General features: G+C 43.0%; 1 protein-coding gene across 1 annotated transcript in view; it reads left to right on the plus strand.

The window, feature by feature from the left end:
* The window catches only part of ERC2 (ELKS/RAB6-interacting/CAST family member 2), a 932688-nt gene extending 905859 nt beyond the window's left edge, over nucleotides 1-26829 (plus strand). Inside the window, exon 19 of the mRNA XM_053930289.1 lies at nucleotides 23884-26829. The gene's annotated coding sequence lies outside the window, so the exon portion shown is untranslated. The remainder of the gene's footprint in view (nucleotides 1-23883) is intronic.
* The last annotated feature ends 716 nt before the right edge of the window (nucleotides 26830-27545 follow it).

Here is a 27545-nt window from a genome sequence, read left to right on the forward strand (position 1 = left end):
GCTTCCCCAAGTCACAGTTACTTTGAAATGGCCCTCACTGTCTTTAAACCACAAAAGAGATCAGGACCTCCTATGGAGGGATGATGTGGCTTAGGCAATGGTCTGGCCTGGCCCAGCAGTCTTGGTATGAAGCATCCTTGGCTATGGAATATCAGCATGCAAAGGCTGAAGCCCAGGGGATGGTTCCCTGGGTTTTATTTGGCAATCTTTTTACAAGCATGTTTAATGACTGTGAAATTTCCGAGCCTCTCATTCAAACATATGAGAGGAGCCCCTTGGGTTTGCTTTGTGCCTTAAAACTCTTCAAATATGTTGAAGCTGGAAAAAGAGAGAAGAGGGGGATGTGTCTTATCATTGCTGATGGTGGCTCAGGGAAAGCCCAGCTTTCTAAGAAAGGCAGCCAGGCAGGGGAAGTGGTTTCTGCCACTGAGCTGGACGTCTGGGCTGGTCTGAGAGTTCCCGTCAGCAGGTTGAAATCAGGGGGAGAATTACCTCCTTTCCTGACTAGCTCATGAGTATCGGTGATTTGTGCATGTTGTTATAAGCCAAGCCACCCTTTATCATCTTTGTAAAGGGAACCGAGAATCTTAGGGGACCTCTCCATGCTCTGACAATCTGCTAGCAGGAAGTTGAGAGCCATTATTATGAAAAATGGCAGCAGGGACACAAATGTACATCAGGGGCAGACAGTGGGCTGAGCAAACACATTCATGTTCACAGGGCAAGGGAGGGGTGGCTTGTCATGTGGAGGGATCGACTTCCTTTTTCTAGAAGCTACTCCCAATGACTACTTTACAAGGTGGGAAACATCCAGCTTGCTTTGGCAGGAGCTCCTGCTTGCAACTCAAGGGTTGCATGTATTCATTCCAAATTGTGTTGGTAAGTGATAGGAGTTGTACCTTCTAGAGAATTAGTGCTCCTTAAAGACATCCTTGCCAGTAAGTCCAGCCCAAGGAGTAGCAGGCCAACACCCCCAGGGTGGATTATTCACTTATAATCAGGTCTTTCAACTGTGGCTCCCTTCCACTCGCCTGTGCCTGTCTGTTGAGGCAAAAATCTAGTCAAAGGAATGCAGGGGCAAAGAGACTTGGGGAAAAAACCAGAGAAAGGATCAACTCAGAAATGCAACATAATGAGGTTCCCTGAGCAGACTTCAAAGGGTCAGTTCAGCTCTGGAGCCCCGTATGATGACCTTATAATCAAACTATTTCTTCATAGTCCCACTAGAATTCAAACTGTGCCCATGTGTGAGCCAGAAAGGTGTTCTGGAGGGAGCAGATCCCACCTCCACCTGTAACTGCTGCCTGTAATAATCAGACATTGTAATTCTTTTAACACTTGGATGTGATTTTTTAGGGAAGGTAAGCCAAGTTCCCGTGCATGGGTGCTCCATTTCCATCCATCCTCAATCTCATTTCCCGGCCCTTGAGGCCCCAGCTTAATGCAGGGAGATAGTGTGGCTTTTGATGCCAATAATCATGGGCTCTTGTAGAGAGATTTTTGTAGGCTCTGAATACAGGAAGGTAAGCAGACAGAGAGATGGGGCTATTACTATTGCAGATAATTCAGGAAGTGGTTGTGCCGCTCTCCACTCCCAGAGCACCCGGAGCTGATCAAGGTGGAGAGGACACATGTCAGATGCTTTGACCACACACAGGGGCCAGCCGACTATAGCCCATGACCAAATCCAGCCTGCTACCTATTTTTGTTTTATTGGATTACAGCCACACCCATTCATTTACTTACTGTCTCTGGCTGCCTTCATGCCATAATTGCAGAATTGAGTAGTCGTGACAGAGACCATAGGACCCACAACGCCTAAAGTACATAGTCTCTGACCCTTTACTAACTTGCCAACCCTTGGTCCACATGATGGTTTTCATAAACCTGTAAATCCCTACATCCCAGAGTAAGTTATCCTTGGTTTGGGATCAAATAAGATGGCAGAGGCAGCTCAGTTCTTAAATTGCAGGAAAATCACTCCCACACTCATTCATTGAGTCATTCATTCAGGGTATGCTTGCCATGAGGTATCATTATCAATGTCATCATCTCCATAGTCCTTCGCCTGAGGAACTCCCAGGCTGCAGGCCACGACTACTATGCAGAAGAGGACACTTCTGGAAAATCATTGACTGTTAAAGCAAGACAAATCTTTTGTTCTCATCTAGTCCAATAACCTCATTTTACAGATGAGGAAACTGAGGCTTGGTGAAAGGAAAAGTGTTGCTTCAGATCACATGGTGAGTTAATGGCAAAGTTGGAACTAGAATTTTAGTTTCCCAGTCCACGGAACTTAGATCTCAAGAGATGTCTGTATTACTTTTGTCATGTCCTGTAAGTTGGGTCTGTAGTAACTAGTGGCCTGGGAAGCGTTTTGGAGAGCAATAGTTGACTGTGGGCCTCAGCAGTTTGTCTCTCTGAAGATAAGTCCCTGGCTGCTTCTTAAGTGAGGCTGATTGCAGTTATTATTCACATAAATTGCACCTGTCACTCCTCTGCACAATGCCAGACCAGGGGTAATGTGAGCTCCTTGTAAAAGGAACCCATTTTTTCCAGAGTGATTATAAATTAGATATGAATGTAGGCGTAGGATCCTGGCAGACATTCTCCCAGGGAATTCTTAACTTGCATATATTTGCAGAGTAACCTTTACAAAGGTTAGGCTACTCTTGGAACTGAAACACAACTTTGAAGTCTAACAATTCTCTAAGACTTTCTGTACATCCGCACTGAGTTACTGTTTAAGGAATCAAAACTTGAACTGTGTTCCAAAGGGCCATCCAGGGCCTCCTTGGAGAACTGATCTATGTCTGTAGCAATGCTCAAGGATGTCTTGGTTCAGAATGTGGGTTACCTAGACGTTTCTCCAACTTTGAAGAATTAAATGTTTGTGACTGATGTAATTTGGCAGATAGGGTAAGAAAAAGCCAACGAATGCAAAGGTAGAGATGAAGGGTGGTCATGCATTGATAGTAAACAAGAAAAGATCACAGTGGCTCTAGTCTGGATACTCCCACCTCCAAATCTCAACATACAGAAGCAAAGTCACATCAGGGCCAAAAATCACCTCCGATTCTGCCTTTACTATGGTGCTCTTACTAGCTGTGCAGCCTTGGACTTTGCCTCTCTGAGATTCACTTTCCTCATCTTTTTACTTCAGGGACTGGTTCTCAATTAAGAGCAACTCCCACCCTACCCCCAGGACATTTGGCCAGGTCTGGGGGCATTTTTGGTTGTCAAACTAGGGTGCTACTGGCATCTATGTGGATAGAGGCGAGGGATGCTGCTAAACCTCCTGCAATTCACAGTATACTCCCCCATGACAAAGAATTATCAAATAGAGAAGTATTGGCCCTGAAAGTCAGAAGTGCTGACATTGAGAAATCTTTTTTTAAAAGATTTTATTTATTTATTTTTAGAGAGCGGGGAAGGGAGGGAGAAAGTGAGGGAGAGAAACATCAATGTGTGGTTGCCTCTCTCGTGCCCCTTACTCAGGACCTGGCCCGCAACCCAGGCATGTGCCCTGACTGGGAATTGAACAGACAATCCTTTGGTTCATAGGCCAGTGTGTAGTCCACTGAGCCACACCAGCCAGAGCCAAGAAATCTTGATTTACAGAAAAGGACTAGACCTTGTACATCATCATATATATACCACACAGTACCATATCCAGCACATGATGAACATGCAAGAGATAGCTGTTCAACAAATAAACTTATGAAAATATCTAAATATGTATGGTTGACTATTTTGCCTGCCTTGTAAGAGTGCTATTTTTTTAACCAAATTTAGTATCTATGTACAGTTCCTGGCACAGTGTCTAGCGCATAGTAGGTATTCAGTAAATGGTAGCTTACAATGATGCAATAACATTTATCTGAGTTTGCTTCACACTTGTTTTAAATAAGAATTCAACTTGTTTTCATCCTTTGCCAAGATAATAGGCAGTCTGTGCAGGCACAAAGCCCAGTGGGGCTTTTACAAATATTGGTTTACAAAGAATCTTTTTTATCTTGTGTCTTCCAGATAGGTAAGCCAAGGGCCACTTGGTTGTGCCTTCATTTCCGCTCCCTCTGGCAGACTTTCCCTAGGCTGACTTTTGTTTCTTCAAAATTATTGTTTCATTCTTCGCTGTTCTGAAGAAACCTGTTGGTTAATATTAATGCATTTTTATCTTGGGGCATTTCCTTCCGATTCTCTTTTCCATTCTGCCATCATATTTTGCTTCATCCTTTTTAATATCAGTGCTACTGGCAGAACAGAGGCCTTTCATGTGCATATCACCTCTGAGCCTCAGAGAAAGCTTGTGGGCTCATCCACGGACAGATGGGGAAAGTGAGGCTTAGGAAATTAAATGACTGCTAGTCAGTAACTTCAGATTTCTCTTTATTACCCCCTCCTAGGGTTTGAGAACTACAAGAGATTTAGGGGCAGAGGTCAGAGAAGGGGTTCTGACTTGCTCAAACCCACACAGGAAGTGGTGCCCAGGCAGGTCGCCAGATGCTTCCATCTTAACTTTTTCAGCCCTTATTTCCCTGCCTACTTCTGAAGAGCATTTTGAAATTGGGTCATATTCATTTTTTCAGGAAAGAGTCATTGAGTGCCTCTGTGCTCTGTCTGTCATTTTTATGATAGGAAAACTTCTGCATTTGGGTCTCGTTCTGCCACTTATCACTAGGTTGAATTTTCCTGAGTTTCCTAACTTCTGTGAACCTCAAATTTTCTTATAGGAAGTGGAAATGACAGCCTTGACCTGTGTCATAGAGTCATCATGACAGCCAATAGTGATCAAGGCAATAAGAGTTTGCAAACTGAATTCTTAGGAGGATTTATCCACCCTCTCTTCTCTTCCCAAGCCCCTCCCTCAGAGTGTACAACTGGCAAATATTAGCACTTCTGTTACATGATTTCATGAAGAAAAATAATGATACTTGTGATGGCTTATATCTGTTGGGAGAGGCCATGTCAGGCTACCAAGCACTGGTTGCTCACCCAGGTTACAGGAAGCCAGGGTCAAGGGGAGATACTCCTTGGGTCTCAGATGTCCCTATCTGCAGTGGACCCCAGCAGTCTCAGTAAACAGGCAGCTTGGTTGGTGTTTGGCATCATTGGGAGCAGTGTTGGAAGTGTTAATTTCTATCAGGCACTCCACTAAGCACATGTATGTATGATCTTGTTTAATCCTCTCATCACCTCTATGTTTTTAGTATCTCCATCTCACAGGTAAGGTAGTTGAAGCCCAGGAAAGTACAATTTCTTGTTTAGGGTTACACAGCTACCCATGAACCAGGCCAGGACTGAACTCAAATTCAGGTGGAATAAAAACCCCATGGTCTTCATTCATTTACTTATCCATTCATTGAGCACTTCCTAGTGCCAGACACTCTGCTAGGCTCTGAGTGGTCCTGTAGGTGCTTCCTCAACCCCCCCTCAGGCAGAACCAGGGTGGCAGGGCAGCTCCTGTCCTTCTGCCCACCCTGAACCCATCAGCTGTGTCAGCTTGTGTCCCTGGGAAGCAGATGGCATTAGCACTTCCAGCTGGGAGCTCAGCTGAGTTGCATGAGGAAGTCCAGCCCACTGACAGTACAAGCATAGAGATGTGTGCAGAGTCCCCTCACTCCAAACCCCCTGGCCCTGGGACCGGTGCTGTCACGCTTCCTGAGCCACTGCCTGCCAGAGCCTGCTTACTTACTGTTTGGGACTTTTTTCCCTCCTGGCTCATCTTCAGGGGTTTCCTCAGGACAGGGTCACTCCATGGATTAAAGACCACAGGGGTTGAAATCTCTCAGAAAGGAAAAAAAAAAACAAAACAAAAAACCTGTTGGGGCTTCCATTGTGCAAACACCACTGTTGCATGTGGACAAATATTGACTTTTGGTGTTAACTCTCTCATGGATGGCCAACCTTGGGAGAGGCCATGTCAGGCTACCAAGCACTGGTTGCTCACCCAGGTTACAGGAAGCCAGGGTCAAGGGGAGATGCTCCTTGGGTCTCAGATGTCCCTATCTGCAGTGGATCCCAGCAGTCTCAGTAAATAGGCAGCCTGGTGTTCGGCATCCTTGGGAGCAGTGTCGGAAGTGTTAATACAGTGGTCCACTGTCACTCCTGTGTTAGTTTGCTTTGGGCTGCTGTGACCAAGTGCCACAGACTGGGTGGCTTAAAACAACAGAAAGGTATTCTCTCACAGCTCTGGAGTTCTGAAGTCCAAAATCAAGGCATCAGCAGGGCCACACTCTCTCTGAAGTCTCTAGGGGAGGATCCTCCCTTGCCTCTTTCTAGTGTCTAGTGCTTGTTGGTAATCCCTGGTGTTCCTCGACTAGTAGATGTATCACTCCACTCTCTGCCTCTGCTGTCCCATGGCATTCATCTGTGTCCAAATTTCCCTATTTTTACATGGACACTTGTCATTAGATTAAGGCCCACACTAATTCAGTAGGACCTCATCTTAATTTAATTATATCTACAAAGACCCTATTTCCAATTAAGGTCACATTCACAGGTACTAGGTTAGGACTTGAACATTTCAACCTACACCCCACGCATGGGGTTGTTTGTCCCTTAAGTGAAGGTTATGTACCTCCCCACAGCCTCATCAGCTGCCCCTATCCAGCCTCCATGTTGCCTGAAAGGGACCCTCCCAAATCACACACATGGCCCCATCACTCCCCTTCAGAGGTATCCTGCTGCCCTCAGGGAAGCGTCCTCCTGTAGCCACAAAGTCCTGTGTGGCTCGGCCTTGTTTCCTGGTCGCCCTGTGACTACTATTTCCCCTTTCACATTCCACATTCAGCTGTCCTTTGTGCTTGAGGCTCTCTGAGTGGGCCTTGCTCTGGTTCTGAATTTCAGGCCTCTCTGTACACTGCTCCTCCAGCCAGAAAACGCCTTTCTTCCATCTTCCTCTGGCTAACTCCTCCTTCTTATTCCTCACTTCTCAACCTGGAAGGTACCTCCCATGAGAAGTCTTTGCTGACTCTCCCTGACACTGTATCAGGTGCCTCCCAGGCCCCCTGTCCTGCCCCACTAGCTCCACGTCACACTGTGTTGCCGTTGTTTCTTGACTTGTCTATGGCCTAACTTGGCCGTAAGGCTTTAATATCAGGGTCTATATCTTACTCCCCTTACAGTCCTAGCTCTAGGGCTGGCAAAAATAAATGCCTCTTGAATTGAATTAGTTGACTAAAAGAAAACACAGAAAGCAAAAAGAATAACAGGAGCTCAGCTGCCTTCCTAATTTTGTGAAAATTAAAGACTTTTCTGTCTTTCTGCCAATGACTACCTGCCACCAAATTCATTCAGGCTCCAACACTCAGAGGAAGTGCGTTTCAGAGAGATTGTTGTCATGCCAGGGCTTGATCAGGGCTGAGGACAAACCAGGAGGGCAGTTCGGAGGCAGGCATGGTTTGTTGAGGAGAATGTCCAGCCTTGGGCCACGCTGAAGGTGATGGAGTACCTGGGGCTTCCTTTTGAGTTTTCAGCCCCAGTTCCCTTCTCAATAAAGCCATCCACTGGCAGTGGGAAAAGTGGGTAAACTGAGCTAATTTCTTTTGCTTTGGCACATGTGTGGTGTAGCTCTTTTGTATGATTGAACATTTTGGCCCACTGAAGAATAAAAACGGTAATCCCCACCCCCCCATTTCATTGTGTTTTGCCAAAACAAGCTGTGAAAGAATGTAAAATATATCATTTTGTTGGCACTGTTCACAAGTGAGTCAGTGAGCTTGCTCACATTTACAACTAAAATTGGATTCTAACCTCCCAAAAATTTATGACAACTGCTCCTTCTTGTGGCTTAAATGTTGACATATAATTAATTTAGGATTTCTTCCTGAGGCTTCCTGTCCAGGTTTGTACCTGCCATAGAAATATCCTTGAAAGTTTATCTAACAGCTGTAGCTGTGAAAAACCCCTACTGAAGCTTTGTAAAGCGGGTGGGCTGTGCCAACAGGAAGGGCCCAAAGAGAAAGGGAGAGGCTGCCACTGTGGCTGGCTGCTGGAGTTGCTGCAGGTCGAACACATGGCATTTGCAGTTTGGGGGAAGGTGTGTGTTCCTTCTGCCTCTCTTCCTTCTGGGTCTCTGTGATGTGCTCCCTGTAGAACCTAGGTTGGTGCTTTGTGTGTCTGGATCAAGCTGGGCCTGATGCCTGGCTCTGCTCTGTCTGTGCTAGTATAGAGAAGGAAGTAGTAAGAACTACTGGTAATTGAATGCCTATTACATGTCACTATGATTGTGCTGCCCTACTTTATAGGAAGAATTCATATTATTTTATCTTCTCAAGCATCTGGAGAGGTTAGAATTATTATCTTCACTTTGTAGGTTAAAAGAACTGAGGCTCAGAGAGGCTAAATGATTTACCTGAGGTCACTTAAACTAGACAGGAGAGAAGTGATGGGTGGTTCACATGTGCAGAGCTCCTGTTAGGCCCTGTCTCAAGGTAACCCTTTCAGATGGGCCATGTCATCCCTCTCACCCATCTTTGTGAGACAAACTGAGCATCCACTAATGGAGGTAATTGAATGGGTGCAGAAAGTTAGACTGCCACCCAGCTTGGCTCAGCTGCAGGCTAGAGCCTGCTCCCCACCATGGAGAGAGATGTAGGGAGATCTGAGTCTGAATCCCAGCTTCCCTAGAACATTCCAGCCATACTTCCCTTTGCCTAGGAGAGAGGTGGCCTTGACTTCACCTTGCTGGTTCCTGAGAGCCTTGCTCCCAGAGGGGCTGGGCAGTGCTGACCACTGACCCAGAGAAAGAGAAGCAGTCAGTGAAAAGAAGATACGCTGCTACTTCTAATCTATGAGGAGTTCTTCCAGAAACCCAGCCGAACCCCAGTGAAGGGACTTAGTTTGAGATAGTCTGGAAATGCAGCCCAGGGCCATGGCCAAGAAACTGACTGGGTGAAGGTGAGGAAGGCAAGGCCCCAGTCCCACACTGGTCACCTCTTATATACATGAACTCGAGCCATTCCTTTCTCATTCCAACACCTCTTTAAAGGGAGAAACTGAACTGCCTCTGACCTGGTTCAGCTTCTGCTAACACATATGTGTCTTCAGGCAGGTTACTTAACTACTCTGGGCCTCAATGTTCTTTACATTAACAGGAGGAAAATAACCGTGCCCAGTTCATGGGGTGATTGCGGAGATTGAATGTGCTAATATATGCATATCAGTGGTCTTCAACAGGGAGTGTGGAATGGGGTGGCCCTCCCAGGAGGCATTTGGCAATGTCTGGAGACATTTTTGATTGTCATGACTTGGGAGGGGCTGGGAGGTGCTACTGGCATCTGGTGAGTAGGGGCCCAGGTTGCTGCTCAGCCTCCTTCAAAAGACAGGACAGCTCCACAACAAAGAATTATACAGTCCAATCTGTCAATAGTGCCGAAGCGGAACATCACTGCTGTAAACATTCAGGACTATTCCTGGCATGTGATAATACATGATAAACATTTGTTATAATCCATACATTCACCTCTCCCCTTAATCCACTATTTATTTGGCACCCACTATGTGGCAGACATATAAAGAATACTGCAAGACATGTATAGCCTGTCCCCGTGAAGGCAGCGGAGGCTGAAATCAGACATTAACCAAATACTAACTAACACAAATGCATGATGCCAACTTGTTCGAAAACAAGAACATGTGGGGGCAAAGTGGGAGAGAGTGCTAAAGGAGTGTTTGGCAAGGGGATTTGATTTGGAACAAAGTCAAAGGAAGCCCCTTTGAAGAAGTGGCCCATAAGCTGACATCCAAGGACAAGCAGAAGGCAACCAGGTAAAGGGTGATGGGGAAGGTGTTCCAGACAGAGGGAACTGCATGTTTCAGAAATCCAGAAGGAGGACCCAGTTATGTGCCTCCTCCTGCAGGAGGAATCTGCATTCACAGGTTGGAGGCACTGCCAATCAGGAATTTCATGTGCTTTTGCAGGGGGTCGCAATATCAAATGGGGCTGGATCATAAGGAAGTCCTCTGCAGCAAAGCTGAGACAATTGGTATACCCTGCCTGGGTCACATGTGGACTGCTAGAGAAACACGGAGTACTGCCGAACTGGGCTTTGGAAGTGGCTCCAAGGGCACCTTCAGACCTACTGATGTTATGCATTAGGGGTCTACTTTGTCATGTCCTGGCTCCTTGAACTCTGGCCCAGTTTTTCACCAAGGCATTTCCTATCCTCAATCCTGGATGCCAGGCCTGTCTTAGAAGAGTTAAACTAGCCTCCACCTGCCAGGACCTTGGGATTTAACAGGGAAACTTCCAGTTAGTTCATGTATTCTGAAAATGTGTTTTTCCCCTCTTTAATGTTCAAAGTGACTAGTGGCAAAAGAAATGCAGGAATTCCCTCTCAGAGTGCCTCCACACCTAAGCTGGAAGCATTTGTGAGAGCCACAAGCCTCCTAACAGCTGGGAGAATGAGTCCACCTGAGCGACCCAGTGTTACTCTCAGTTATACGTGGAGCCCATCAGTCCCAGTGAAGATTATTGAATTCACTTATATTCCTAAGCAGGAGCAAGAGAGGGCAGATGGAGGGTCATGTGCTTCATGCAGAACTACAGGTACAGACTTCAGCATGGAATTACATGCAAACTCAAACCAGAGAGCATGTCTGCTTTTTAGCACTGTGCAAATGTTCCTGACCTTAGATTCCCTCAGAAATAACCTCTGCTTTTCTCAAACTCCTCATTTTTTGAGGTGACATCATTGTATCCCTTTAAGGTGGTCCATTGGTTGAGGGACTTCCTGAGAAAACTGTATGCATACTTACAGATTGATTGTGATTTTGGAGGCATAGTGTTCTATGTGTGTTTCTTAAAACCTAACCATGTAAAACACAGACTAGGTACTTAATTGGGATCTACCCTTATGAAACACATACTTGAACTGGAGGACCATGTTTTTGTTGCCTACCCCCACATCTATCACAGGATCGGTAGATCCATAGGCACTCCAATAATCTTGTTTTGTTGCACTCTGGCAATTTTGCTGCTGACCAAGCAACCCTACCCAACAAGAAGAGATTATAATGATGTGCTATATAGAAACCAAAATGGCAGTTGATATGCCAATGGCCTGGCTGAGATATTCCAGGAAGGTGCCATTTTCTTTATAGTGCAGTGAAAATTCCTTTTTGACAAAATAGCTTTAGGTTAACTAGAAATCTCCTAGATGAGAAGCCAAGTAGCTTTCATGTCAAGGTTTTCTCCAGGCCTTTCCAGTTACCTATGAAAAGATAAGGGCAGGAAAACAAGATTCCATGTGCAGGGATGGAGGAGTAGGGGTAACTCAGCAGCAGACATTCTGGTCAACACTGGGGGAGGCTCTGATTTTGAGCAAGTCAAGCCTTGGACTTATACTTTGCTGGTAAAAGCAGGCCCTCCCTCAATAATCTTTTTAGCATCCCACTCCTTCAAAGGCAACTTGGACCCCAAAGCCCTCATGTAGCCAGAAGACATGTGAATATCCCATCAGTTGGATAGAAGCAATAGATTGGAATCCTCCAGATAGTTCACTCAATCTCAGAATGATAAATGATCAATCACTGCATTCCTCCTAAATGAAATTAAGATGTTAAGATATATTGCTCGGGGCTTCTGGATGGGATTTCTGCAGTTGAATTTTCAACAAAAAATGTATTGCTTTGGAATCACTGGGAAAAGGAGACATTCTGGATCTATGTTAAAATGAAACATTTGACAGTGGAGAAGAATGCTTCAGACATGTTAATTTTTTTCATATTTAAAAGTGATTAATCATCCAAAATACCATGAACCTGGAAGTCTACGATGCAAACTCTTTGAGGGGAAGGAGGATGCATGTGTCTTGATACTCTGAAGTGCAGGTTTTTGAAGGAGGCTGTAGGTGAGCTCATGATGAAAGACAAAAAGCACAGACTAAAAATCTATTTGAAAGGAGAGAGTCTGAACAAAACTAAGAATGCATAGAAATCCACAGACTTACTTCTTCAATTAGCCCTGTGCAAAACAGGAGGAGGGCGGGGCGGGGGAGAAGGAGGAGGAGAGATTCTCTTTCAGTAGGCATATGCACACCATTGGGGATGTTACTTCCTTGGAAATCTTTCCCAACCCTCCTGTCAGACTAGGTCAGGGCTCTAACGTGTTCCTGTAAGCTGGAGATTTGATATCTCAGTGTGGGAGAATCACAACACGGCCCCACCACATACTAGCTGTGAGACTTTGAGTAACTTTACTTCTCTGTTCCTATTTCTGGAACAGTGTAATGCATTAGTTACAGCGACCTCTTCAGTGGATGCCATAAAACAAGAGTCTGTGCTCAGTGAATGTTGGCGGGTCACTCTTCTTGGTACTTGCCATTATTTTAATTAAGGAATCACATGTGCAGTTTAATTATTCATTGAATACAATGTCCTACAAGTCACTAGATGTGTATTCCATGAAGTCAGAGCTAGCATCTCTCTCATTCAACTACATTTCCCCAGGACTTAGCATGGCTCCTGGCTGATGCTTTAAAAATTGTGGGAGAGAGAGAGGGAGGGAGGGAGGGAGGAAAGAAGGATTGATTCTTGTACTTTTCAAAAACATGGCTTGAAGACTATATAAAACCCAAACTGAATTCGCCTTTGTGTCCATTTAAGAACTCATTTCATGTCCAACTCTACAGACTAAAATAAGATAGCTTTTTCCATATTCCTTTCTTTGCAGGTAAGTGTGGATTAGGGCTCCTAGGGCTCAGAGACCCTGAATATCTCTCAAAAACCTGACTTCACTCAGCTGTTTGACAGCTTGTGTTTATATATTTTTCTTTTCCCTTTCCACCTACCAAAGGAATCTCCTCCCCCAAGAGGGCTAGTTTCTTTTGTTGCAGGATACTCTGATTTGGTGGTTACTTAGAAAACACAAAAAAGTTTGGGTGGCAAACATACAATACAATACACAGATGATGCATTATAGAATTGTACACCTGAAACCTATATAGTTTTATTAACCAATGTCACCCCAGTAAATTCACTTAAAAAAAAAGAATTGAATGATGAGGTACAAACACGTAGAAAAAAATTCTCTGGACCTGGAAGAAAAAGATGAATAAGAAATTATTCTCTCCGCTATCAACAGTCTCTCAATGGGGAAGAGTTGAAGATGAATATGTGAACGCACTGTGTATGTAGCCTTTGTGCATCACTGTACATAGGTAGATATAGAAATGGCTTATATTTCTTCTTGTGGAAGACGAGTGTAGTCAGTTTCAATAAATTCTTGCATTGTGTTAAGACAGGAAAAAAAGAAAACACAAAAAAGTTTGAAGCATGTTGAAATTAAAGTACAGTTAATCAAATGCAAAATTCCATTCAGCCCCTATCTGCCAAAAATAAATAGTTTAAGAAATGATTTTCAGATTGCTGACAATGATGACTGTGTTTATGGCAGTGAGGTTGCCTGCCTCCCACTGCCATCATTGCCGGCATGCACCCAGCATTTAGAAATTAAACAAAAACACATTGAACTTGCTGCATTAGCTGTTGCCACATTGGAACGCTAATGGGTTTAGTGACCACAACCGACCCAGGCCAGAGTGTGTCAACAGCCAAAGGACCAACCTCGATGGCTGCTTGTACTTTGCCCAAGTTGTTACAACTTTAATTCTTTGCAGCTTACTTTTCCTCTGTTTTGGCCTCTCCCCCACCATGTCTTAAAGAGCATAGAAGCCAGTCCAGCCTCCTACAGCAAGGCCGTGGGGTCCCTGATGAGATGTCCACAGAGGCCTCTGGGTCTAATGACAGGTAGATAAGGGCTCCAGAAGGTGCACTTGACTGTCCTCCTTCTCTGCCTCCAGCCTTCTTTAGTTAGTCACTTTTAAAATTAGTTCTGGAAATGGCCCAAGGTGAAGCAAATGCAAAGAGCCCCTTGACTCACCACTCATCTGGAAAAGTGGAGTCTTCCTGCCTCTCTTCTGACACAAGAAAATAGCTGCATATCATTTGCACCTTGAGGGTGATTTCTTCTCATTACATCCAGGCCTTCAGTCCTGCCTGAGAAACAGGTCACTATCTCCATTTCAAGGCAGCCCAGTCAAGCACTGGGTTGCAGGACCTTGGCGGTGAAGAGGTTAAATTGCTCGCCTGCCTGGATGTGTGCTTTCCTGCCCACACTTGTTCCTGGCCTAAGGCAGTGCCTGTTGTTTGGGGTGGGGGAAAGGGAGGTCTCGCCTGGACCCAGGTGGCCAACAGGCAAACCATGTTATTAAGAAGCAGGGATTGCAAAACCTTGATCTTCAAAAGAGACCCCTAATTAGTCCCTGGCCCAAGAGTAAATGGCATTCCATCTCAACAAGGCGGGAAGGGCGCCTTCGAATCCTGGGGACTAATTGCCATTATTGGCTCTATGAAGATTCTGTTGTAAACACTTGTCATCTGAGTCACTTCTGGTCGGCAAACTTGAGATATCAAATTGTTCCTTAGTGTTTCAGATTCTCCAGAGTGCCTTGCTGACTCTTTCCTGGGAGGGGAGTCTCAGCTTTCTTAGCACCCGGGCTGCAGAGACATCTCTGTTTCTCTGGCAAACTCATCCTCACATTGAATTCTTTTCAGTAAGGGAATTAAAAATGTTTTACTTTATTCTCATTTAAATTTGAAAATGCTATCTCAAAAATCAACTTTAAGTTCAGGCAGACAGGATTTGTCAAGGAGTTAATGGGGCTTAAACTTGAAGCCCCTCAAGTACACAGACCTTTCCAAGACCCTGGAGGGGCCCCCATTGATGTGTTCACATGGCCGTATACTTGGAACAGTCAGCTATCTGTGTATTCCTTTTCTAAAAGAGGGCCCGCCAAATAATATAAAACCAAGATGTGCTCTTTAACACTCAGGTGTGTCTCTTACCTTTTGTATCATGTTGCTTCTACGGATAAGTATTTTCTCCCTTTGATGTTCTTTGACTTCTTGCTTTCTAGTTCTGTTTGGCATTTGTGAGGGGAAGGGCGAAGTTCTCCAGGACATGTGCAGGATCCTAGGTTTTGTCTAAGTCTGACTAGAGAATGTTTCTACCCTTGAACTAGAGAATGTTTCAAGAGCTTGGGTCTTAGAGATCTTGGATCCATCCCCTTCAAGGGCAGCCTGGGTAATACCTACCTCAGATGGCAGAAGAGGCCAACATAAAGAGAGGTTCAGGGGCCATTGGGATTCTATTATTTGGACATCTTCAGGGCAATAAGTACGTCTGAACGGGGCAGGAGGGGTAGGAAGAAAGCTGTGAATAATTTCTGAATATTCTTGTGAAGTCTGCATTTTCTATTCACCTTAGGATCAGCTCTTAGCAAGCATTTAGGGACCCTGAAATGACACAGTCCATGCTAAATTAAACATCCATAGGAAACTATGATGCAGGGCCAAATGTCATAGAATGTCAAATAGCCTTTTTCTAGAAGATGAGCTTCAGAACCATTTGGTCGGGAAACTAAGGAGTTACCATTACTCAGCAATAATTCCTTTATGTGAACAGTTGAGGGTGGGCCAGGAAGGTGGAAGTTCTGTACACCAGGTTAGAGTATGTGCTCATAGGATCCTAATGTCTCGGTGATGAAAGTGGATGGTTTTTCCTCTGAAGGTAATCTACCAACCTGATACCCCAGATGAGGGCATGGAGGTACGGGGCCCTCCCTGAGTGGGATTCTCCAGGGGGTTTGCCTGGATTTCTGGAGCGCGGGTGTTCCGCTTGTTGAATCAACCCTGTCTCCGATGTCATTCATTCGCAGCACCCCCAAAGATTCCCAAAGCATTGGTTTAACCTATACGTTTCACGGATTTGAGATGTTAGAAATTGTATGCCAAACTTTTGGTTATTTTAACTAGTTCAGAAAAGAAAGACTAACATCGGTTTTGACAACAAACAAAACCAGTTTTTGTTCTATCAGTTATGTTTAAAAGATTCCAATTTCAAACTAAACACAATGTGTGGTTATTCTGTCAGCGATTTATACAGCCACTAGGGCGCCACAGTTACACACTGCATACATCATTGTATTTTTAAAATGTACTTAATGAACATTTTTTTTCTTTTCTAGTAACTACTTCATTGCCTTAAATGAGTGCATTCCAATAGAATTTGTAACAAATGACCACTTTGTGTTTGCATTAATGCCAAACACATTTAACAAATTTTTAACAAGGAACCCTGGCAAAATGCCAAACTCCTGGAGGGACACTGAAGGAATGCTATAAATTTAAACTAGATTTTACCTTTTCACTTAGCTCAGCAAGTGTCTTAGGTGTCTTGCCATCTCAGGATTGTGGCATTTCTATTTTATGTCAGATAAGCTGTACATTTTTATTATTTTTATTACTTAGGTTGTACCTATGATCATGGGACATTTAAATCTCTGCAGCTGTGTCAGAAATAATATGATAGCAGCTTAGAAATTAATTTTTAATTTTCCACAAATTATTTACATCTTATATAGGTTGGTAGATACATGTATGCAAGTACATCTTCTAAAAATATAATTGTATTTAAAACAGCACAGTCAACCAATTAAATTTAAAAAATAGATTAGACCAATGAATCTCATCTGGGTGTGATATTTTCCCTTGGGGAACATTTGGCAATATTGGGATACACTTTTTATTGTCATGATTGGGTGAGGGGGTGACGCTACTGGCAGCTAGTGGGTAGAGGCCAGGGATGCTGCTAAACGTCATATGATGCACAGAACAGACCTCACAACAGAGAATTGTCCAACCCCAAATGTCCGCAAGACTAAGACCAAGAAATCCAGAAGTAGAGTGACAAAACTCTTGGCTTATGGGAAGTCTCTTACACTAATGAAGATATTATTTTAAGAAAAAAAATTACAACTAAAAGTACATTTCATCTCAACAAATATTTTAAAAGTTGCATAGAGTACCTAACACTGATGTTGAGTGGCAGACTTTTGATTTTCACTTTTGCTGCCAGCTGTTTGCCCTTGAGAAGACAGAAGCCGGGCCCATAGCCACTGAGCTTAAAATGTCTCCTGAGGTGGCATTTGGGGTGGCTGGTGGACCCAGTATGGGTCATGTGCAAGCCCAGCTGACACATGCCAGGTGCTGCCCACTGGAGAAGGTCACCACTGGGCAAAGAAGATGGTCTCCGAGGCAAGGCCAGGGCAGGCGGGGCGTTGTACTTCCACGGGGGATAGTTTTGGTGTTAGGTGGATGGGCACTTTCATTTCAATAGCTATACAGATATTGGAATGTGTATTGGACAAATACTGGCACCATTATGGTATTAAGAAAATTCCTCTTAAAAAGGAAATTTCAGTTTTTAGAAAAGATTTTTTATTTTAATTTTTAAAAATTTTTATTGTTATTCAATTACAGTTGTATGCCTTTTCTCCCCATCCCTCCACCCCACCCCAGCTGAACCCACCTCCCTCCCCCACCTCCACCCTCCCCCTTGGTTTTGTCCATGTGTCCTTTATAGTAGTTCCTGTAATCCCCTCTTCCCACTGTCCCTGCCCCCCCCTGCTATTGTTAGATTGTTCTTAACTTCAATGTCAGAAAAGATTTTTTAAAGAAAAAAATGTGGCAGGTGTAATGGAGAGATTATAGAATTGGGATGATAGAACATAAAAGACCAAAGCTCAAAGAATCCTGGACTCACGGTAAAGAGAATGGGCTCCGGAGTGGAGAAGGTATGTGTTCAAGCCAGACCCCAGGATGGTGGGGATTTGACCCAAAGCATTCAGTTCCCATAAGCTTCAGTTTCCTTAGCCGCCCAGGACTAGCAACCAGGGCAGTGTCGTGGCGTTGTCCAGCTTGTTTGAGGTAATTCATGCAAAAGCACAGGATGTTGTAGTTGTGACAGAATGCACCAAACATTAGCTATGAATAATTCTGATCCCAATAATAATGGCAAAAATAAATTCTAAGGACACATAGCAGTGTAGTAGTGTGTTGTCATTTTCATGTATGCATCTGAATCAGTCTGATTTCCTTCATTTAAAATACTGTGGGGGCCCTGGCCGGGCAGCTCAGTTGGTTAGAGCTGCTGGTTCAATCTCTGGTCAGGGTACATACTCTCGGGAATCAACCAATGAATACATAAATAAGTAGAACAACAGATCCATGTTTATCTCTCTCAAATCAATAAATAAAATTTAAAAAAATAAATAAAATATTGAATGGTTGCACTACCAGACAGAAAACAAAGATGAAATCTGGAGTCTCTGACTTGCCCAGCCGCACGCTCTCATCCTGAACAGCAGTTTGCAATTCCAAGCCAGGGCTTACTGGGCTGCCCCAGCCCACCCTGCCCCCAAACCTCTGGGCTCTGAAGTGTTACATTTTATTGCCCCGTGGAGCTATAGGAGGCCACTTGCAAGGTAAAATGCTGCTCTCCACTCATATTTTTGAATTATGGCTTCAAGGTGGTTGCTCCTATCAAGAAAATTAAATGATTTAACATAATTTGTTGCCACTTTGATCACAACAATAATAAATAAATCTTCATGAGGAAAATGGGAAACCCATTCCGGCCCATTTTAAAAGATGTTAAGTAATAACACAGATGTAGTTATAGATTTTTTTTTTTGTAGCAGAAACGACTCTATTGGGTTTTTCTGTGAGCAGTCACTGAGTGGAATTGCTCTGCACAATGCCCGCTGCCCCCCCAAAAGGAGCTCATCTCTTCAAACCCTTGTTAATTAGCCTATCAGGGGCATTCTTTTATGTGGGCACCCTGTGCAATGTTGGGGCATCCAAATCCATGGTGAATGGGTGTCTGTTTTTGTACCTGGGGGCACACGGCTCACATTTGGAAAGCACATGGAGCGTAATGGACATTAACCCAGATGTCAAAAATAGCCTGCGTTTTACTACTGTTATTAAACAGTTTCCCCTTTAACCCTTCCGTGTTTACCAAAGACCCCTTTCTCCCAGCCTGTTTCTGCAAATCACTACTGAAAGGCCAGGAAAAGAAAGCCATAATCGGGCAGGTGTCTTTATTCCAAAGAAAAACAGTCTGAAGGCATATTTGTGAGATGCCACACATTTATAGCCTGCTCTCCTGGGGGCGCTGGTCCTGGGGTGGAATCGCTCTGTTGTGCTTGGCTTACCCCCCAACTCCCCTGCCCCACCCCCAAATGCACCCCCATCCCTTCACACCCACTGCTGGGTTCCCTTTGGAAGAACAACTCAAGATTTTTAACAATGGAAATAGCTTTCTATTTTACTATGACACCAGTTACACATTCTTTGATTTAAAATATCCAAAGAGTACAACAAAATTCTAAAGAAGAAAATGTAAAACCACCATCCAGAATTAATTAATGATATTCTAGTATATACATGTGCAATGCTTATGTTTATGTGTGTGTTGAGGCAAAAATGAAATTGAATTACACACATAGAATTGTAATCTGCTCTTTTCACTGAAAAAATTGTGAATATCTTTCCATATAATAAAATAGATAACCTACCTCATAATTTGCACATGGCTATTGAATAAATCTTAAGCATCCCCAATCACAACTCTGTATTCATTTCCTTCGAATCACAAATTTTTAAAATCCTCATTCTTTTATTTATTTGTAAGTCTATTTGTTGTCTGCCTTTCTCCCAAAAATACTCCATGAGGACATGGATTTGGTCTGTTGTTATTGTGTTTTTTTTACCATTATATCCTTGGCACCAAGCACATTGCCCAACACAGAGAAGAGCTATATTAGGTTTTGACTGCTGCATAACAAATCACAAACTTAGTGGCTTAAAACCACATCCATTGATTATCTCACAGTTTTCTAGGTCAGAAGACCACTCAGGCTCCAATGGGTTGTCTCTGTAGTCTCAAAAGGCAAAAGTAAGTTATTAGCCAGGCTGGACTTTAATCTGGAGGCTCTGGGGAAGCACCTACCTGCAAGCTCATTCAGGTTGTTAGCAGAATTCAGTTCCTTGTGAACTGAAGGTGGTAGGACTGAGGTCCTGTTTCCTTGCTGGCTGTCAGTTGGGGACCCTCGGATCCAGCAGTGCACTCTCAGGTCCCTGCCCCATGGCTCCCTCCATCTCAGCACAGCATATCCTTCTAGTGTGTCAAATTCTCCCACTTTCCCTTCTGCTAGCAGAAGGAGGAAAGTCTCTGCTGTTGAAAGGCTCCTGTGATTAAATTAGGTCCACTCATCTCTCTTTTGTTAACTTGGAGTCAAGGGATTAGTGACCTTAATTACATTCATAAGGTGACATGATCAAGGGACAGATGTTCACAGTCCAGATGCCAAGGATAAGAGCAGGAAGTCTTTGGGGAGGAGGAGGGGAGGGAGTGTGACTTTAGGACCCTGCCTACTCGAGGAGTTCTCTCATACCTGGGGAATGAATGAGGGAATCAACAGGTTCTGTTCCATGAACTGTGCTAGACACAGGGAGGCTAACTGAGCAGGACCGGCTTGCCCCACTGTCCTAGAGCTCAGACCAGTGTTGTTCAATAGAAATATAATGCAAGCTATGTCTATAATTTGGAGCCACGAAACCATAGCCGTATTAAAAATAGTAATAAGGAAGAGGTGAGCCCTGGCTGTTGTAGCCCAGTCTGTGGACCAAAAGGTTGTCTGTGGACCAAAAGGTTGTTGATTCAATTCCCAGTCAGAGCATATACCTGGATTTTTGACCAGGTTACCCGGTGGTAGCATGCAAGAGGAAACAGGTTGATGTATCTCTCACACATCATGTTTCCCTCCTTCTATTTCTCTCCCCTCTATAAATAAATAAATATATTTTTAAAAGAGGTGAAATTAATTACCAGAATGTATTTAATTTGATCCAGTACATCCAAAATGTCATCTTAACATGAAATTGATATGGAAAAATATACTAAATCTAAAATTTAACATATTGATTTACACTGACTCAACTTTAGTATTTTAAAAAACTAATTTCATACTACATCTTCAAAATCCAATGTGTATTTTACACTTACAGCCCACCTCAATTTGGAATAGCCACATCTCAAGTGCTGAGTAGCTATATGTGGCCAGTAGCTCTCATATTGGACCATAAAAGTCTAGACAAATCGCCAGAAGGGGACAGTGAAATATGTGAGAGACATCCTGTGCTACTTCCTCCACTCGGGGGTCAGGAAAGGCTTCTAGAGAAGACGTGACATCTAAACTGAGACTGACAAGTAAGTAGGAGTTGATCAGATCAAGGGTTGGGGTAATGCACGTCAGACAGAGAGAAAAGATTGTGAGGTGGGGAGGGAAAAAAGCATTAGGACAGCAGAAGCAGGTTCAGCAGAGGCGAAGCATGGAGCACATTGCTGGAAAGAGAGGGGACAGATGGGCCTGGCCTGGGCTCCCAGGAGACTATCCTCCATCAGAGGGCAGGGGGATTGTACGTGAGGGCTGTAAACGTGGAATGCAAGATGAGGTTGCTGTCGTCATTGAAGTAGCACTGTTGTCTGCACCAGATGAGAATACAGAGTCCAGTGCTGTAAGATAGGATGGTTGGGCCAGCTGCGACCATCCAGGTGAGGGAGGACTGGCCAGAGATTCTCTCACAGTGGGTAGCTCTTTGCTGAAAACCAGGATTCCTTTTTTAATTTTTTTAAAGCATGTGCATATTTGCCCCTCAACAAGGGATCATCTGTGTTTCCAAGAGCTGGCCGTGTCCCCTGGAGCTTTTTTCTCTTGAATCCATTTAGTGCTTCTGGCGAATGGATTGTCTGATTGAAGGAAACTCTTTGAGACTTCTTTTTGCCACCGCATAAACCTTACCCCCAAACAGTGCACTGCCTTGTGACCTGTTGCCTAGCTGCAAATCTTTCTCTCAACTGAATAAATGATTGTTCTTTGCTACTTTATCTTGGAAAAACATCAAGGCCATCAGACATTCACTGTAATTATTTTTCACTCATTTCTCCATCAGTAAAACACAACCGGTACATTTTAGTACTACTTTGGGTTTCTCTTTACCTTTTAATCAGGTGCCTCTTTAATATATTGGTCAGCCTTTTACAAGGATGATTAAGAAATGCTTAATGCACAAAAGAATTAGAGCTATGCACAGCTCACGAAGCAGAAAGCGTGCTCTGACTTACAATTTTCATACGAAGTTTGCAGAGATTTTATGTGCCAGAATGAGTAATATGATCTGGTCTAGGAACTCCCTAGCTTTCTGGCTCTGCAAAAGTCATTTTTTTGCCCCGATTCAAGTTTCTTAACCAGAAGAGTTACACCAAACTCCTCAGAGTATGAATTAGCAGAGTTCATCCAAGCCACATATTGCATTAACACTGTTTAATGATGGCTTGAAATAACGGCCTACCTGAGCAGACACTGGGATCTTTGGCACACTCATTAGTCAGTGTGACTTGAGAAGTGCTGTGTATCAACCACCAAATCAGACAGCTCAGGCTGTATATAAAAAATGGCTCACACGTGTGTGAGTGTGTGCGTGTGTTTGATCTTTCCCCTCCCTGCCATATTCCCCAGATAGCTGCACTATTGCCATATGCCCGGAAACTCCCAAAGTATTCAAAGGCCATATGTGAATGATAATGATGCAGGCGCACAAAGCTGAGCATCAGCAGGAAAGAGAGTCATCATTTGAAAGGTCAGTGTGGGATGGTGCTCTCTTCTTACCCACTGTACTCTTTCTTCCCAGGCTGCAGTTGTATTCCACACTCAGGGACTCTCACCAGGGCAGTGAGAAAACCCGAGGTGCTCTGGACACCTGTTCCCCAGGGCATGAAACATGCAAGTGCGTGACTGCTGCATTTAGGGTTGAGTTTAAGCTTACACACAGGCCTTTGGATGTGGAGATGAAAGCCAATTTTGTTTCATTTTGCTCTATTTAAAGAGATGCCAATATTCTTTTTTAAAATGTATTTTTATTGTGGTAAAATATACATAAAATTTACCATTTTAGCCAGCTTAAAGTATACAGTTTAGTAGCATGAAGCACATATGCAGAATTGTACAACCAGTGCTACTATCCATTTCCAGAACTTTTTTATAACCGCACACAGAAAATCTGTACCCATTCAGCAATACCTCCTCATTCTCCCTCCCCTGGAGCCCCTGGTATCCTCTAATCTATTTTCTGCATCTATGACTTTGTCTATTCCAGATATTTCATGTAAGTGTAATCATACAGTATTTGTCCTTTGGTGTCCAGTTTATTTCACTTACCATGTCATCAAGGTTCATGCATGTTGTAGCATGTTTCAGAAATTCATTTCTTCCTAGGGCTGAATAACATTCCATGGTGTGTATATATGGCTTTTTGTGTCTTCACACATGTGTTGATGGACACTCAGACGTTGTTTCTGGCTTTTGGTTACTCTGAATAATGCTGCTACGAACACTGGTATATCTCTTAGTGTCCCTGTTTTCCGTTCTTCTGGGTACATACCTAGATGTGAAATCGCTGGGTCCAGTATTCTTCAAACTGTTGCACATGGTTTGTAAGTGAATGTTAAGTGTTCTCACCAGAAAACTTAAAGTCTTGACTATCTTTAACTCTCTAATTTCTGTAAAGTCAAGTTAAAAAATAATTTAAAAACCATACTCATTGTAAAAGTGTGGAGAGAAAAAAAGTGACATGCAATTTGATCACATAGGAATAATCACTGGAACATTTTGGCATATTTCCTTTCAATTTCTTTTTGCATATCAGGAAACAGCTGAAACCTATATTTGACATCTTTTGAGAAAGACTCCTTTTCAAATGTGTTTGCAGGACACCATTTAATTTTCTGTTCACTTTATCCTTCTTATGTGCTTTCTCTTCATTGCTACCCCCTCCCCTCGCCAATCCCAACCAACCCCAACCAAGAGAGTGGTGGAGGGTCGGTACAGGGGACAGAGGTGAGGAGCCTCTGCGAGGATTATCTCCAATATCACTGCCAGTTACTGGGATGCTAAATGATGTGCTTTCTTGTTGCAGCTATCAGAAGGGCTGACTAAAGGGAAAACGCAGCTCTGCAGCAATATTCTGATAATCTATTGCAGCGTGGCTCACATCATCGTCCATCACCACCTGGAATGCTCATCAGGACTGAAGAGGAATCTCACTTCCATTACTGAGCACAGTTCTGTTCTACCTGATATTTCCTACATCATCTCATGTTGTTCCATTGGTTGGAAAGGAAGACTGTGGCAGAGGAGAAAAGTGTTAGATCCTCCATTTTTTTTTTTTTTTTGGTCAGAATTTGGGCATTTCAAATTGGATCATCTCTTCTGAATGTCATTATTTGATAACATTTTATTTATGTTACTTCAACATCATTGACTAAATTTTGAATTCCATGGGATTTTAACTGTGAATTCAGCTTCTGTTGGACAACTAGCTTCATCTCCAGTTTTTCTGCTGGTTCAGTCTAAGTGGTCATTCCTAATGCATTAGATTATCAAAAGGTATGAATTCTGTGAGTGAGTGGTGTTGGCAGTGTTTGTATATCAAGATGCATGGAGTGTTTGACAAAGAAACCAAAAATGGCGAGCCTTTACCCTCCTCTATTTCTTTAATCCGCTGTTCAAAGAAACCACATTTTGATGGTGTAACCAGTAGTTACCTCTGGGCCAGGTTGGAAATGAAATCAATTTTTTAAACCACTAATACTTGCCAAGAAATCGCCTTATGAGAACGTGGTGTGTGTCTCTGACAATGTGTGACACATCTAAATTGATCATTCATAATTTTATTGACCCTGTTTCTGTACTGGAGAGTGGCAAAAGCCTGAGGCACCTGCATATTTCTGTTCCATGTGCCCCGTGAACCCCCACGGCTGGGGTATGGCCAAGCCTCAGACTCTTACTATTCCCGTACGTTCAGGTCTCCATGAAGAAGCTGGGACTCATTCACATTTCCAGATCCAACTGCTGTGCAAACAGTGTGAGCTTAGATCTTCTGTAAATGAAAAGTCATTTCTCAATTTTTAAAAAATGTCTCCAACATGGATTCCAAAGCATTTTCAGCATCAAACATGAAAACATTGATGAATGAGAAATAATCACAAAAGCTGTGTATCTGTATATAGCTCCACACAACATGTTTGTGGGCACAGAGTCATTATTTAAAGCACATGCCAGGAAAAGAGACCAAATTTTGAGGTCTTTTACATACAGTGACATGGTACTAAGGAGAATTAAACTCCTACTGCTTCCTCTGAAGATTAAAAAGAAATTAAAGTGTTATAACTTCATAAAACTCATGACCAAGTCTGGCAAACATGTGCAACTCTTGTATTGATCCATTTTTTTTTTTGTCAGTGGAAGAAAGCCTTCCACGTGTATGCAAGTGGGAGATGAAAATCTGCATTTTTAAAGGACAAACAGTGAATTTAAGCATGAGTGGCCTTAATAAATATAGTTGTCTTTCTTTGCTGCTGTGGAAAGGATTCTAAACAGATGTTTCTGAAGTCTTGCATTGAATTTAGTTGTTACTACAAATTACTTTGTTGGTGCAACAAATGTTGGTGCAATTAACTGGACCTCTCCCGTGAGCCATAGAGATATTTAAAGACACCTTATTTGTCGGGAAAGACGAAACTGTGTCTGAGTTGCACTGTTCATCCTTGGTGCATTAGGAGTGATCTATTCAAACAGGTTTCTTGCTTCTGGCTTTGTTCTTGTCCAAGTATAGCGAGCTCTGTAAAGCTTATGTGTTGCATAAACCATCCAAATACATTCATGTTTTAAAAGTTTGTCCTTTAACTATCAACGGGATATAGGTCTTGATTGGAAAAACAAGCAGAACTCTTTGCACATGTATTTAGCACATTTTGACACAATGTTGCACTGAAAACCCAGGTCACAAATGTGGCCCTATGAACAGTTTGGAAGTCCTCACATAGGAGGTCCTCACTGCCTCTTACAGCCAAGTCCTGACCTGAACTCTGCAACTGAAGACTTGAAGTAGGAAGTGGGAAATCCACTAGGGAAAATAGGGTCCTTGAAACAGACAAAAGCATACAGTTAGCTACTTCTAAGTATGTGCCAATTTCATCACAGCTATTGTTTGGGGAATCATTTTTGCCCCACTTTTGTTTATTAAAACATATTATTGATTTTACCTTTATGGGGGCATATCACTTAGTCCCTGAAAAATTAAATTTTGTCTAACATAGCATCTCTTCCCATTTCATGTAATATTCCTGATATTTGGAGGTTACAAAAATTCTCGTTTAATATCTTAAAAACAGTCTCTGGGTTTACGACAAACACTGTGATGTTGGGAAGATATTTCCTTTGTGCAAACTTTAGTAGGTCACCCTCTAATCATAATGAAGTTGGAAATAAAAGAAGTCGAGGCAAACATTTGGGAGAAGGTGGTCTTCTTGCCTTGTGCAAAAGCAGGCTTATCCTTTATACCCGATTTGATTTCCATGTACAGTCTCGATTTTGTACTTAATGATTTTTGTGTATCCAGTGTGCACGTTAACAACGTGTCAACTTTCATTTGAAAGTGGGTTTCAATTTACTTTTTAAACAGTGTTTATGACAAGACCTCAGATGTGTTGACATAAGTTCTATCTGAGATGTTTTTGTGTCGAGTGGCGTTTGAATGCTGCCAGGGGTCAGTGTATCTAATTCCCAGAGACCCTAGTTTGATAGTGCTTCTTGTAATATTTCTTCAAGTGAGTGGCATGTGGGTTGTGATATTGACTATGTGATTATGGACTTCGATAGGAAATAAATAAATAAATAAAACTAAGGAACCCTCAGAAACCACCAGTGGGCATGTACTAGCCAGTCATTGTAACCTCGTGTCTAGTAGAAGTACAATGTGCAAGATATGTACAGTTCATAAATTTGTTATCATGTGTATGAGAAGTACTTTGTGCTGACCGCCTTATTTATATTCATCAAATAAACTTCTTTTCTTTCTGAAGTGAGTTCATTCCATCTCTAATAAATGTTCCAGTTGTGGTGGTTTCTAATTTTTTTTGGGGGGGTTGTGGGTCCCCATTTGAAGAACTTATGGACTTGAAGAAAACAAAAGGAAAAGGAAAGTTAGGGAGTAACTTTAACAGAACAGCCAAAGCATAAATTTCTCTGTATGCATTGCTGGATCTAGAGGTTAGTATTAAAAAATTGAGTCATTGGTGGTATCTCCCTTCTTCCTTCTCTCCCTCATTATTTTTCCTTTTTGCCTTTCTCTTGCAGTGCATCACTCTTTATCTTTCTCCTTCCCTCCCTCTCTTTCTCCATTTCTCCTTCTCTCCTTGTTTCCTCTGCACTTTCCATGGGATTGATAACAGCCTCTGCAAGCTTCTCTTCACTTGGTGGCAAAGTTGACTCCCAATGGCTTTGAGGATTCATGAATTTTAGAGGAGAGCCCTTCCCTCTCCAACATTCATGTCAGCCCCTTAAAGGGACTTTCATTGGTTCATTTTGGATCATGCATCCAATTACGATATTCAAGGGAGTTGGGAGGGTGAGACCTAGTGATTGATAGGCATAGTGGATGTGGGGCAGTTTCCAAAGGGAAAAAGATGGGCTTTCATCTAGAAGAGGAGGACAAGAATGCTGGCAGGTGGAAATAATGGCTAGCCCTGCCATGACTTGGATACACACACAAAATCACCCAGAAAAATATAGAAAATT

Source organism: Desmodus rotundus, chromosome 8 (assembly GCF_022682495.2).
Source record: "Desmodus rotundus isolate HL8 chromosome 8, HLdesRot8A.1, whole genome shotgun sequence".
Taxonomy (NCBI): Eukaryota; Metazoa; Chordata; class Mammalia; order Chiroptera; family Phyllostomidae; genus Desmodus; species Desmodus rotundus.